The following is a 15,313-nucleotide window of genomic DNA, read 5'->3' on the forward strand; positions in this document are numbered from 1 at the left end:
GTCTCTAGTGTTGGCTGTCTCTGTGACCTCCTTGAAGGTCTGAGGAAGGGCTGCGGCCCCAAACGTTACCATTCAGTAAAGATATTTTGGGAGCATCAATTGGGGTGTGGATCTTTTCATTATGTTTTCATTATGACTTTATTTTGATCCAGCACCCAGCCATATAGGTATAGATGTGCGTGTCCTTTTTTACTGTTTGTTCAGCCTCCCCTACTACTTTTTGTTGGCTGCTGGATCTTGTTATGGCTATTGTGGGCGACTGTGGCTCAGGAGGTAGAGCAGGTCGTCCAATGATCCATGGGTCGGTGGTTCGAATCCCGGCTCCTCCTGTCTACATGTCGAAGTGTCCTTAAAGACACTGAACCCCAAATTGCTCCCGATGTGCTGGTTGGTACCTTGCATGGCTTCCGTCGCAATCAGTGTATGAATGTGTGTGTGAATGGATGAATGTAATGCACAATCTATGTAAAGCGCCTTGGATAAAGACGCTGTATAAATGCACCATTTATTTATTTACCATATGGTGAACTTAAACAATTTACTGAACCAACGTACCAAAAAGTATGGTAAGGTTAATGTCCAAATCAGTAATAGTGTGTGTCAGAACAAAATGGTTGAGTGCATCTCGGCTGTGTGTGTACTGTGTACTCTCTCTTCGTTCACCAGGAGCTTGCATGTCACTGAACTAAATACTCACCACAACACAGAGCTCTAATCTAATCTTTCCACACAAGAAAACCCTGATCCAACCAACATGTGCGTGTGTGCATGCGTGCAGTGCTTTCAATCATGTCATCATGGGTTTGTCCATATGCTTATCTATTATACATTGGAGAAGTTGTACCCAACACATGGCAAGAAACCCAAAGCCATGAACAGCTACGTCGCTACTGCAACGCCCACAACACCATCTTACACACTACACTCACACACACTCACACGGGCAGTGACGTCACACACTTACCCTTCGCAGTGTTCGGGACCTATCTCCTTCTGTCGCGTCCCTCGCCAACACTGACCACCACCCGCCAACTTACTTACTTTACTACAAACATTATCGCCCCAATCACCCACACCCCAGAGGCTTCCCTACACGGAACACTAACCACTGTTGCCTATGCTGTTGCCCCAACAGGCCCAGAAACAAGGCCTTTTAACCACGCTACTTACACACACTACAACTCGCTTACAATTCACAAACCTGGCAACACTGCCCTGTCTTCTAATAGGCTCACACCAGGCCCGCCCCCACACTAGCTTTCACAGTCTCAGAATCTCATCTCACGCAGGAGATTAGGAGAAGAGAAACAAGGAAGAGGAATTGGAGCCTCACGCTTTTGCTTATTCCTTCTAAATGTCTGTATTTAATATATCACTGACACAGCGAATCCCTTACTTACATCAACATTGTTCTTTGTACTTGGTTCGTGCCGAAATATTAACATTACACATATCGCTTTGGCTATTTTCGCCTGACAGCCAACTGCCCAGTATACACACGCCTGCACGCACACGCACGCCTGGCGTGCACACACACACACACACACACACACACACACACACACACACGCACGCCTGGAAGCCACGATCTCTCTCTCTCTCTCGCCACGCCACACACACACACACGCACGCCTGTAAGCCACCCCCCTACACACACACACACACACACGTGTCCCACACACACACACACACACACACACACACACACACACACACACACACACACACACAAACAGCGGAGCGCCGAGCAGACTCGCTGATTTAATGTTAGAGTAAGGATTTAATGGGTAACAGACTCAGTGATTGTACTCGCGGACAGTGGCAAGAGCTCACCAACATGCGATTCATTAAATAACTGTATTTCTCCGCACGAGCGCACACAACATTATTCAAGTGAAATGCGTCACGCCAATATTGGGATAGGCTACCAATATGTGGGTATAGCCTACAGGGATTTACAGACGGAATGTATATATATATATATATATAGAAACGTGGAGAGCAGATAGTGTGTTTTGGACAAACAGGCTAGCATTGGTGTTGATTTGGGTCAAATGGAGTCTATATGGCTAAAGATAACACATGACGGGAGAGGAGTTATTGTGTGTTTTGGACAAACATCGTGGTGTTGTTTTGTGTCAGCTGAAGCTTCATGTGTTTGTGTTGGAGCGCCTCAGTGTGGCCGTACAGGTCATGTGCAACCTCTTCCAGAGAGATGGAGACACTAAATCTCAGCTGGAGAAATATGTTTGCATGCATGCATCGCTGCCTTGCATGCTGTGTGCTACTGTTGAGTCTGTACTTTGACTGATTTATGGCATTGTCTTTCTGTTAAAATCCAACTATGTTAATTTAAGAACTCTGGACATATAGGCCATTGTTTATTAACTGTGCACACGTGTAGCCTATTGTATGTCAGACTGTATGTCTGTCCCACAGTCACAATCCTTTAGTAATTATGCTGTCGAAATATTCACACTACTTTTGGATTTGCAGGCCCGGCGCCACGGGGGGCAAAGGGGGTATATGGTTACAGACAAAACAATGGTACATTTCCAGGCATTCAATTAAATTCCATTGCTCGAAAGGAAGGAAGTAAGGATGCATCTTAATGATCTAGAACATCTAGAACTGGAAAAACAACATTCCTCACCTATAGGCCATCCTTGGGGTGGGGAGGGGTGCTAATGTCATTGTTGCAGTGGTCAGGGTGCTTAAGTGGGCAGCTACTGTAACAAGCCAGGGGTGCTAATGTCATTGTGCTGCATGTGTGTGGTCAGGGTGCTTAAGTGGTCAGCTACTGTAACTAGCCAGGGGTGCTAATGTCATTGTGCTATAATAATAACTAATAACCCATCCGTTACATGTGGACTCAACTCCCGCAATTTCCTTCTTCCCATAGTGCGTGGCGAAGTAACTCTGGGATGAGTTCCCACGAAGCGGGCACAAAATTCTAGTACTGTACATGTGCATTCATGTGTTGTCGTGGGATGAGACAGTGATGGAAGTGTACCTGCAAGTGCCGGTAGGTACAGTAAATGAGAAAATTAACAAACTCTATGTGCAAAAAGGAGAAAGAATGATGGAGGAGGGGGGACAAAACAGGCAATAAAACGGACACCACAACACATGAAATGGCACAGGGATAAAGAGCAGGACCTGTAGAGAGCATATGCAGCAACAAAGCAGCATATGCCGGCAGCACAAAAGCTGAGGCAGTCAGTGTGACATCGCCATCTCTCCAACAGAGTTACCCCGGTCGTGAGCCGTATACGTGCTTAGTGATACCTGTGGATCCTGAGCCGCAGCCGCCTTGCTTGAGGTCGGGTCCACTGACAATGCCTTGCCAGAGTGGCGAGTGAGTGTTGCCATGGGTGACTGGGTGACTGGGTGCCTGGCTAATTGCCACCTCTGTATAGGGCTTCCATAATGAGCCAGCCTGCTGAGGGAACAACAGCAGGGGACGGCTATTGTGTAGGGGAGAGATCTTCTCGTCTCTCCACAAAATGCCATAATGCATGTCGATACTGTGTCGTCTACCATGTTATGTCTGAGCATATCTGCCTGCCGGTTACAGTATATGTGTGTGTGTGTGTGTGTGTGTGTGTGTGTGTGTGTCTGTGTGTGTGTGTGTGTGTGTGTGTGTGTGTGTGCGTGTGTGTGTGTGTGTGTGTGTGTGTGTGTGCGTGCGTGTGTGTGTGCGTGCGTGCGTGCGTGCGTGAGTACGTGCGTGCGGGCGTGCGTGTGTGCGTGCGGGCACGTGTGTGATGTGTGTGCTAACTGTGTGCATGCAAACTTAATTGCCTGTTTATGGGAAACATCAACGTCCATCCGTCACCATGGGGGTGTGAACGCAGTCATTACGTTTCTACGTGGCCTTATCTTAATTGTGTCAAAGTGAGACTCCATTCAGTCAGCCCTGAATATAGAATAGCAACAGAGAAACGAGAAGAGAGAGAGAGAGAGAGAGAGAGAGAGAGAGAGAGAGAAGGAAGCATCCTGCATTGTATCTCCATGGGAGACTCAGGTATTCAAGGCGCAAATGGTGTGGCAGAACAAAAAAGCCCAGAGGAAGACCAAAGAAACAGCAAGAATAGAGCGGAAGAAGGGACCTTTTATGAAAGAGGATAAATAACAGGGTGCCGAACCAACAAAGGCGGCAAATGTAGTTGCACATGTGAAGGTCAGTGTATTCTTGATAGGACACAGATGTGAATGCATATAGTAGTCCCTCTGGGGTGATCATCACACAGGAGGAGGATCTCTACGATATTACACATTAGGATGGAGGAAGAGATGAGAAAAGAGCATGGGGAGGGAAGGCAAGAGAGAGAGAGAGAGTGTGTGTGTGTGTGTGTGTGTGTGTGTGTGTGTGTGTGTGAAAGTGGGTGTACAGCAACAAGTCAGTCACATCAATAGGAGAACTCAGACACTCATTTACCAGTCCTTCGTACTCCCCCCCCTCGTTTCCCCCCCTTTTGTTTGAATTCCTTACACACACTTCTTTCTTCTCTGAATGGTCTAGTCCCGTCAACAAGCACCTGCCATATTTTTCTGACAAGTCGTCAGACAAATTTGTTTATAATTGATTACTGAGAGCACTCAAGGAGTGTTTGTGTGGCACTTTTTAATTAAAGGAGGCTAAACAAACATGTTTCCGCTGCAGTACAGAACAATGGCGCTCCGTTTAGAGTGTCCAGCTGGGAAACGTTGATAACCACGAGAGTACGTCAGGTTGGACAACCAAGGACATGAATGGGAGACAACAAAAACACCAAGCATAATTCTAACTGTGACCCATGGGTTAATGTAATGCATATTATGTGCGTGTGTTTGTGTACAAGCGGGTAGCCTACAGTATTAAACCATGTCATATGACTGCTGCAGATGAGTCTACAGTACATACAATATACTTGAGGCTTGAGTGTCACACTTGTGTTACGGTCAATGCAATACTATAATATAATTGCAACAGCACGTCGCACTTACTATGGAATCTTGCATTTCCCATCGGTGTGTCACACCAGGAAAGCCCCCAGGTAATCGTGACATCACATGACATCAGCCACCATGTTGCTCAGGTCATCGTGACATCACGGGACATCAGCCCCCATATATGGTGACTGCCCAGGTCATCGTGACATCACGTGACATCATCAGGGATGTCATAGTAAATGCAATCTGCTGTCGCAGTTAAGCCCATATATGGAGATCCCTGATGCCATCAATATTGGCCAGCAACTCTACATCTGACCTCAGTTGTACCACTCAGTTCACACGGGTGTGATTTTTTACTTATACCTGTCCATTCAAACTCTAGACAGGCCTGCCCCAAAGTTATTAGTGCACCCGGCAGCCGACAAAAACTAGAATTTCAACAGGCCCGAAAATTAAGGCCCGGCCCTATCTGGGCCCTCATCAAACCCTGTACACTCAAGAGAATGTCCCTGCTACCACCCTTAGATCTCCATATACTGTATGGAGCTGACCTGCTCTGAAATTCCATATGTTCATCTGGCCTCATCAAGCCCTGTACACTCAAGACATGTATATGGCCAGTACAGAATTAATTCCATGTTGATCTGACCCCACATGACAAAGTGCCAGCGCTCGCCCAGCAGTATGCCGTCAACGAGGCAGATGCGTGCACGTGACCTCGCCCTGGTCGCTTCTCGCCCTCAGGTGTCTTACTGGTACAGTATGTTGAAATATATGTATGGAACATTTATCACAAAAAAGTAACACAGTTTAAAATGAATGCATAGACTGAAATCCATATTTCAAATTCAAAAGCAATTGGTCCCTCAGGCTTCAAATAATTAGCAATAATGGACAGAATGTTCCAAGCAATGCAATTAACTTTTTTTTTTACTGATTAGGCCTACCATTCATAATTTCTGTAATTTCTTCCTCTAATTTAGAGTGAGCTAAATATATATCCAGTTTGGAGAACATCTAGAAACAGCAAAACACTGGCATTATAGTTGGAGTTCAGTTGGCCCATGGATGGCACTAATAATGATACTAATTATGTTTTCCTTTTTTAAACACACATGTGATATAATGTCCTTTGCATTTAACCCTTCCCTTCCCAAACTCCATGCAGAAAGTTCCCATGCAGTCAGGTTTAGGTTCAAGCCCAGGCATCTTCTTGATGTGAGGCCGGCATGGTGCTATAGACACTGAGCCACCGTACACTTACACTGTAGTTTAGGATGACTTAAATGCATAAGACAAGCTCTAGCTATGTGCACATGTTAACAAAGAAAGATGTTTCTTAAATGTAAATGTATTTATTTTGAATACGTTTGCCCATAGCCTAATGCTATGCCCAAATTACCACGCTTTGTCATTAGTATGGCCGTGCACTCTGCAAGCTCTCATGAATTGTTCATCGACTAGGAGATGTAATGAAGACTTTCTTATAATTTGGCCCATCAATAATTAGAACACCTCTCGGACTGGCTCTTTAGGTCTCTGGAAATGACGGCTGTGAGAAATCCTACAGCATTAATATTTCATTGACCTCTTCAGGCTTATTAAGAAGGCCTGGTCCTTAATGAGCCGATAGCCCTCAGTGTTGTCAATATTTTATCTGGTAGGTACCGCTGTCGATTAAAAAGGGCTTCATGCATTAAGGGAAGGGTAATGACCCCAAAGATCGAGGTCCAAAAGAGCAGTGGAGAAGTTTAGTTTGAAAAAGTAAAACAAACTGTAAGAGAACATTTGCAGTTATTAATACAGTACTATAGTGTCATTAGGAAGATGTGTCTTTGGGTTCGATTTTTTTTGTGGGGGGGGGGGGGTGAGGAGGGAAATCCATAACTCCCATAATATCCCCCTTCTGATCCTTAATCTTTATCAACAGTGGGGATATGATTTATTGATGCTTTAGTTAGACTGAATTCATATCTTCCTGTACGATTGAGTCTCTCATCCACATGAAAATGCGTAGATTGCAAACAGTAAAAGTTACACATACAGGACATATGTACAAAGTATAACAAGTTAACAACCAAACTAACCAAAGCAAAACAAAACCTCAACCCACTAATGTACGTCTGCTTTCTCTTCTCTGACTACTTGGCACAGATTATATAAGGTAATTAGCAGTTGTGAACAAAATGATTGACATCATCTGCCAGCAGTTGCAATAATGCAATCGCATACATTGCTCCATGAAAACATGCCTTGCGGGATCTCAACAGCTCAGTCGGCTGTTCAAGACCCCTTGGTGAGGGGGATTCTGCTCCCGCACATGAACTCAAAGTTCACTGTCCCAAAAATAAACTAGTTCACGTTCATTTATTCATTTTTTTAATGAATTGCTCCAAGCTATATTCTTTTTCAATAGAGCCTCCTCCTACCCCATTCATTTCCAGACTCCAATAATTGCCACTGCCAACTTCACAAACTAAATAAATTAATGTGCTATTGATTCACAGAGAATATTTGAATAGCCAAGGAAAAAATAACAATGTACTATAAGTATAATGTTCTACCACAATGGTTCATATGATGCAAAAACTGAAAAGAGGTGCAGCATAGCTATACCTTAATTGAAATGCAATGGAAATGACAGAAACACACAAAGCTGATTAGAACAGTGAGCTGCAATGCATGATCATGTGACCTCAAATACAGTACAAGTCTTCCTCAAACTAGAACGATGCATGCTCTGGTCTCATGTTTTTTCCCAAGTCCGTTTTTTGCATTCTTGGTATTTAGAAATGTGCTATACAGTCTGGTGTGCATCTTCATTCGCCAACGCTAACGGTGAGTTCCGTTAAGTCTTACAGGAGTTAATGACGCTCGCACATTCACATTCATTAGCTGCAAATGGATGGGCGACACTGCTCACCAAAACATGAGTAAGCCTACGTTCAATGAACATGGTCTTTTAGCATCTTCATGCACAACACTGGGTACCTCCAGACATACTGTACTATACATACACAAACCCGGTTCTTAAAAAAACCAAGAAGAGGCATAATGGCTGAAATGATATGCACTTGCGCGTGTCAACAAGGACATTCAACACCCCAGTCACAAACTGCTGCAGCCAATCAAGATTCAAGACAGGTGCATCAGAAGTCGTACGGCCAGACTTCTCACCAGTGGCAACCATAAGACTGATGAACAACCGCTGAGCCAGACACAGTCATCCACTCAGGCATATCACTTAATACACATGATTGACTGCACTCTCTGCTGCTGCAATAACACGATTAGTTTTGTATACTTGTGTATGATACAGTTGGTATCATACACAAGAAGACATGGTGCCTCAGTCAGTATCCGTTGCTATTGTTATGTTTTTCTTCAACCATGCACATGGAAGCGTAATTTCTATCCTGCTGCTATTTGATGTTTTTAAACCTAATGCTCAGTTTTAATATATTTACTGTATCCATATCACTAACCATTCTGTGATTTTTATATACCTGCTGCTTTTTATATGCCATTTTCCACCTGCACGAGAAACATTTCTGCCTTCTGTACCGGCCATTTATCCATTACTATTTTTAGCATGCTCCTGATGTATACGGGACTTTGTATATGTATTTGATTGTGCATTCTTGTTTGTCTTCAGTTCCTTCAGTGTTCCTTTCTTCTCTATCCTCTATTTCCCTATGATTGTACTGTAATTTATCCTGTAACTGCAATGTTGAGAGTTTGCACAGAAAAAAAAATAATCACGCACTCTTTTGCACCTGTAATCCTGTGATGTGACAATGAAGTTTCTAAAGCAAAGAGTAGAACTCTAATCAAGCCTTTCGTAGTAGTTAGTGGTGGTGACAGGGACCAGGGTAGTCTAGCTATTGAGAACACTAGACGCATTCACACTCTTCTTGAACGGCAGTTTGTATATACCTGTACTTATACCATGTACACATACTGCTAATGGCCTGCATGGAGATAGTTTCAAAAACTAGACCACAGAATGGAAAAGAACAACAAATAATGCCTCGCAGTAATTGGTTGTCTGGAAAAGTAATATGCAAATGTCAGAGCTTTTCTACTGCATAGCTTTGTAGTGCATATAGGCCTTTCTGTCGAGAGCAAGCATCCATTAGCAGTAGGCTGCTGGACTGAGGACATTGCCTTAACAGAGGTTTGAGATTCCCTATGGGGACAATTTATGAAAACTGAAAAGCTTTGTTCTCACATCTGCATGACAATACCTGTCATGGACATAACAGAACCCTATTGCTGTTTAATATTACTTGTAATAACAGTATACTTGGGGGAATCACATCATAGCGTGACTGCATGATAACATGAAAATGCAACTTGTGAATTTGAACGACCACAAACCCCTGGTGGCCTACATCGGCATACTCTCGGATAACCGAATTGTGTCTGTGGTACTGTAAGTCACAACACTGCTGTCAATACACAGTGATGGAAAACAATAAAGTTGTTATCCTCCAGACAATAACCTGACAGCTGACAACCTGTTATTATACAATCGGTGGGAGGTAATTTCCATGCCTGCCTTCAAAAACACATCAACACATGAAAAACAAAATAACCGCAAAATGTCAATCAATAGAGTGCCATTATTACCAAATATCCTGATATCGGCAGACACGCACGTGCAGGCACGCACGCACACACCTACGTGCACACACACACATACGTGCACACACACACACACACACACACACACACACACACACACACACACACACACACACACACACGTCATTCATTCAGTGAACTTTATAGGCCTACACTACAGTATTGCTTTATTTGCTTCATAGAATTGTCTGCTGTATGTGCATCATAAAAACGCCAAATCTGTAAACGGTGTTAAGCATTACCCATAATTAATTTGTGACTGACGCAACAACACTAATAGCCTGTTCCACACACTTTGGTCAGCATCCCTACACGACAGCCTGGCCAACACTCCGAGCACTTCACATTTTTTGGGGGGGACTTTCCACACAGCAAAGCATAGGCTTTGCTGCATGTGTGACAGTGCCCAAGACCTTGACTCAAGCTCCTTGAGTGATTAAGGTTGCCCAGGGCTGGGTGTCTCATCTGCATATTCGTGGCTCTGCATTTCTCCCTCCTTTTCACATAAAAGTGCCAGAGCTAGCTAATTAGACTTCCTGGGTCAAAGGGCACAGAGCTGGAGGAGGGGTGGATCCTCCAGGGAAGGCGATGGACAGATGTGGCCTTCTATTGCTTCGTACGGCAGGTTCTCATGCTTTATCACTTCCTCTGTTTCGCCGGAGCTTATCGTGGTCACGTGGCGACTGTCCTCAGGACCTTGGAGACTCATTTGGAGGCCATGTGCATGCATACTGTACGTGATTGTTGCGTTTTGCTTTCTCCTCTCTCTCTCTCTCTCTCTCTCTCTAAGTGTGTCGGATCGTCGTATGCCCACACATACATAATTCTTCCAATTGTTGTGACATAGAATTCGTCACAGATGTTGTCGCCAGAGAAAAGAGAAAGCTGTTTGATTTAAAGCTGACAAGAACTGGGCTGCTGCATCTCTCTGACACGAGTCAAGTCAAGCTATTGTGTAACATAAAAATAGGAATGCACCAATACAGATGGCTGACACCCCCCACCCCCCCAAAAAAAGAAAAAGGCCATCAATTACAAAAGCTGTGTCACTTTGATTCATAAGTGTTCCGCGAGCAATATCCCCACACATGGGCAGCCTCTTCATCATTTTCAATTACAGCGGTGGGGACATCTGAATCGGCAAACACATGCCGGGCAGGCCTGCTTTAAGATCACATAGACATGACAACAGCAGTGAATGTTGCATGTAACCAACCAAATATTGATGTTATGTGTGTCTATGCAAGTGTGTGGGTGAGTGTGAGAGTTTTCTGCACATGCAGTGTGTGTGTGTGTGTGTGTGTGTGTGCATGTGCGTGTGTGTGTGTGTGTGTGTGTGTGTGTGTGCATCCATAAATGGTGCATTCATATAGTGTCTTTATCCAAAGTGCTTTACAACATGCATTACATTCACACACCATTTGCAGTCAGAAGAAACTTTGCAAGGCACCAACCTGCTAGTTAGGGGTTCAGTGTGTTGTTCAAGGACACTGGTAGCATGCAGGCACCGAACCGGGAACCTTACCGTTTCGAAAGCTGCCGCTCTACCTCTTGAGCCACTGCCAGCTTTTTGTGTGTCTGTGTCTGTGTGAGCGTTCGTGTGTGTTCTCTGAAAAATGTAGCAGTGCTGTGCCATGCCATTAGTCCAACAGCCAATTGTTACAAAGAACCATGGTCCAACGCACCGGTGCACATTATAATTAAGCTTAACCCTAACCTTAACACTAACCTTAATCCTAACCTCACACTAAACCCAAACACTTTCAGACTCTTGGGACGTCGGGATAATGGGCCCTAGGACTAATGGGCAGTCCAGCTCAGTGCTGACATCAGTACCGTGAGGAAGGCTAAAACTGATGATTGGAACACTTTGTGCCGTACAGGAGCAGACAGCAGGCAAACACTGATACGAGGCTTAAGGCCTATATCCCTGCATGGATAAAATATTCACAGCTCCCAGTAATTGCATTATCCAATTTACATCTTTAATGTTGAGACATAATAGAGAGTGCAAGTGTGAGGATAAATGCTCCGGCACCAGACGAAGAATTGTCCTATTAATTGGTTGTTTATTGCGAAGGCACTCCGCTCACATTTCAGTGAGCTCATCCTGGTGGAGGGATATTTTTCCATTTGTACCACATCTGCGTCTGGTCCCCCCCGGGGTCATTGAAGGGGTTCCAGGGGGTCTACAAGCTCACAATGTGTCACGATGCGTTGTGAGCTTGTAAAACCAATTAAAAATAAATAAAACTAATTGTAAATGAATTGGGCAGTCCAGTCCTTGACATGACAAAGTTTGAGAACTATTGCTCTGACACAATGGTTCTCAAACATGTTCATGTCGAGGATTTTGTTGTTAAATGTGTTCAAAACAGCATTTTTCAAGATCTTTCCAAATGTTTTGAACATTGCGATGCGATGCGTTGTGAACTTGTAGATCGGCTATTTTCGAATAGCTGAAGTAAACAAAAAATGGGAGTGGTTAAACTGATTTGTATGCTTTATTAACTTATTTTCCTGGGGAACGGCGTAAAGGACCGCTGGGTATACCCAGACCCCACAATAAGAATAATTGCCGTAATCACGTCATCCATGCATCACCATCAGACCATCCCCTCGCCCATCATCCCATCATCATCTGTTTACACCTTCATCCCTTTGCCCCTCATCCCTTCATCCCCAATCTCTTCATCCCCTCATCCATTGTTTGAACTATAGGTGTGGCCTTTATTAGTGAGCAATTCTCAATTTCTCCTATTCGAAACGGTATTTCAAATGTGGCTGCACTCTGCAAATTTGTCCTGGTGGAGTCCTAATATCCCCTTTTCTTGGTCCTTTCTAACTCCTCTCTCCATTCCTCCTCTCTCCTCCCTCCTCCACCTCTTCCTTCACCCTTCTCCCCGATGACGTGACCCGTATGTATGTACCGAGGCAGATTGCAGTGGTTACTGGTTACGCTTTTTTCTGTACACTCGCAGTATGGAAATCCAGCTGCAGTGGTGGGGGGAGGGTGTGTGTGTATGCACGCGTGCGACTTGCGTGTGCATGGGGGGGGGGGGGGGGGGGGGGGTGTCATGTTATCAGGCAGTGGTGAGGTATACCAGTCTGCAGAGAAAGCTACTTTATTCAGAAATCCAATTTGAGAGATTGGCTTAGCTAGGGAGTCATTGAAGGTAAATCCAATGGTAATTATAGGTAAATCAAAGGTAAGAGCTTGCAAAAGATGCACGCTCTCTCTCTCTGCATGTCTCTCGATCCCCTCACCTCTTTTATAGGTATTTTAGGTAAATCAAACGTAAGAGCTTACAAAAGACGCTCTCTCTCTCTCCTCATCCTCCTTTTATATGTATATTTTATAGATATTTATAGGAAAATCAAAGGTAAGAACTTGCTTAAAAATCATGCATACACACATACACGCACAGATGCACACACACAAGCATGCCTCTACCGTTAGCACCGGGGTTATGCTATGTTAATTATACTTAAAAAAATTAAATGTCCTGGGTTCGATTCCCACTGGGGACGCTGTGGGCGCTGAATGGGCCGTGTTCTCGGTTCCGCATCATCAGCGCCCATACCTGAGGTGGGGTTGGCGAAAGGGCCTTTCTGTGTGGAGTTTGCATGTTCTCCTCGTGTCCCCTAGGGTAGGTACCCTCACAAAAAGGATGCAGTAATCCTGGTCTCTAAACTACCTCCCCCTGGCCAGCCGGGGTGCCTGATGGAGGGGAAAGGAACTGCAGGTCGGAATAACGTGTTCCTTCCAGGTGCTGTGTCCGGCCGGGGAAACTCCCCCCTTTCAGGTGAAAAGAAGCAGCTTGGACTCCTCATGTATAGAAGGGAGCATGAGGTCAGTCCGCTGCCCCCCCCCCCCCCCCCCAGGTTGGCAGAGGAAGTAGCGCCCAGGATTACATTAGATAATTGACACTGGCGTGAAAAAATGGGTTTCAAAATCGTGGGATAAAAAAAAAATATATATAATGTTGGAAAACTTTGGCACTACTTCACACTTTCACCTACAAACTAACAATTTTACACTTTCACCTAAAAACTATACATTCAATATGTAACAAATTCACTTCAGCTTACATTGGACACACACACACACACACACACACACACACACACACACACACACACACACACACACACACACACACACACACACACACACACACACACACACACACACACACACACACACACACTAGTCGATCTACGTGTTGCTGCAGCTTGGGGGCAGCGAGCCTTTACTGAAGGGATAAGGTTAAGGAACTGCACCTTTCCTATAGTGTCAAAATGTAAATGTCTAAAAAGTTGAACCCATAGAATATGGTTCAACAACCATAACAACTGGACAGAATGGAAGAACCTGCCATTCCCTCTTCTGAGCTCAGGATGTTCAGTATAGGTAATAGCCGTCCATTACAACCTTCAGCGTGTGAGGACTTAAAACAGCAGCTGTAGAAGCAGTTCATTATACTGTATACACCTGCAAACTATAGGGACAATGTTGATTGTGAGAGCCAATTTTATCAGATGAAGGCTAATAACCTATATTAGGAAGACTAGGTGTTTTGTGATACTCTGACATATAATTCATGGTTTGACATTACAGAGTGACATTTTGAAAGAAGCTTCCTTGCTTTCCTATTTGTTCTGCCCTCTGAGGGGAACGGTGAATTCATAGATTGTAGAAAGATGGGGGGCTAATAAATAGCAGAGCCAGCCTCTCAGAAGTCATTTATCGTGACCTTTTATTTCAGGCAAAAATCAATTTACTGTTAATACGGCCCCAACATAACATAATATGCTTGCCTCTCAAACGGCATTGATGCTTTTTAGGATGGTGGTGGCAAAACATGTGTTGACTAAACTACTCTGCCCTGAGAGGAGAAAGATGATCGTTAACAAGCACAACAGAAATGGGCACATGGTAAAAAATTACACCTGTGCGAACTGAGCAATGCAGTGTGTGTGTGTGTGTGTGTGCGTGCGTGTGTGCGTGCGTGCATGTGTGTGTGTTAGGTCACCCAGGGGTATTGCAGCTGTTGCTACTCTAAACATATAGGAACATACATATAGGGACACACGAAGCCAGTCATTGGAGCAGCGTGCACCGCTCATAAAGATAATTTTGGGGTGCACTGCAGGCCACTGCAGGCACAAAGGAGCAACAGCACACATGCATGACAACAGACAGCATGATTAAATTGTTTTAATTCACACTGTGGTTTGATGCGTACTGGACCTATAACTCTGCATTTGCACATTCACGTGGACTATGTTGTCTGAATGCAGGATCCAGCATACCCCACACACACACACACACACACACACACACACACACACACACACACACACACACACACACACACACACACACACCTGACCTTTACTCTATTGCCATCCTTCGTCCACAGTTTACAATAACACAATATCTAAACATCTAATGTCCAGAATGTGATGAAACATATTGAGCAGCACCTCAATGAAGGCTAATCCCTAACCATGAGAGTGACCCCATGTTCTTTCCTCTAGTGCCTCCTTCAGGCCAAAAGGTCTACTTTGCATCTCATCTCTATATCTCATAATCAAATTTTGAACCCTACAGATTTTGGTGATCTCTAGTGCAGGGGTTCTGAACCTTTTTTGTCGAGGACCACCCCCCCTATTTATCATTGGTTCATGGATTGCTGGGACCAGATTACACAGATGACCATTT

This window comes from Protomyctophum bolini (genome assembly GCF_963924005.1).
Source record: "Protomyctophum bolini genome assembly, chromosome: 12".
Lineage (NCBI taxonomy): Eukaryota > Metazoa > Chordata > Actinopteri > Myctophiformes > Myctophidae > Protomyctophum > Protomyctophum bolini.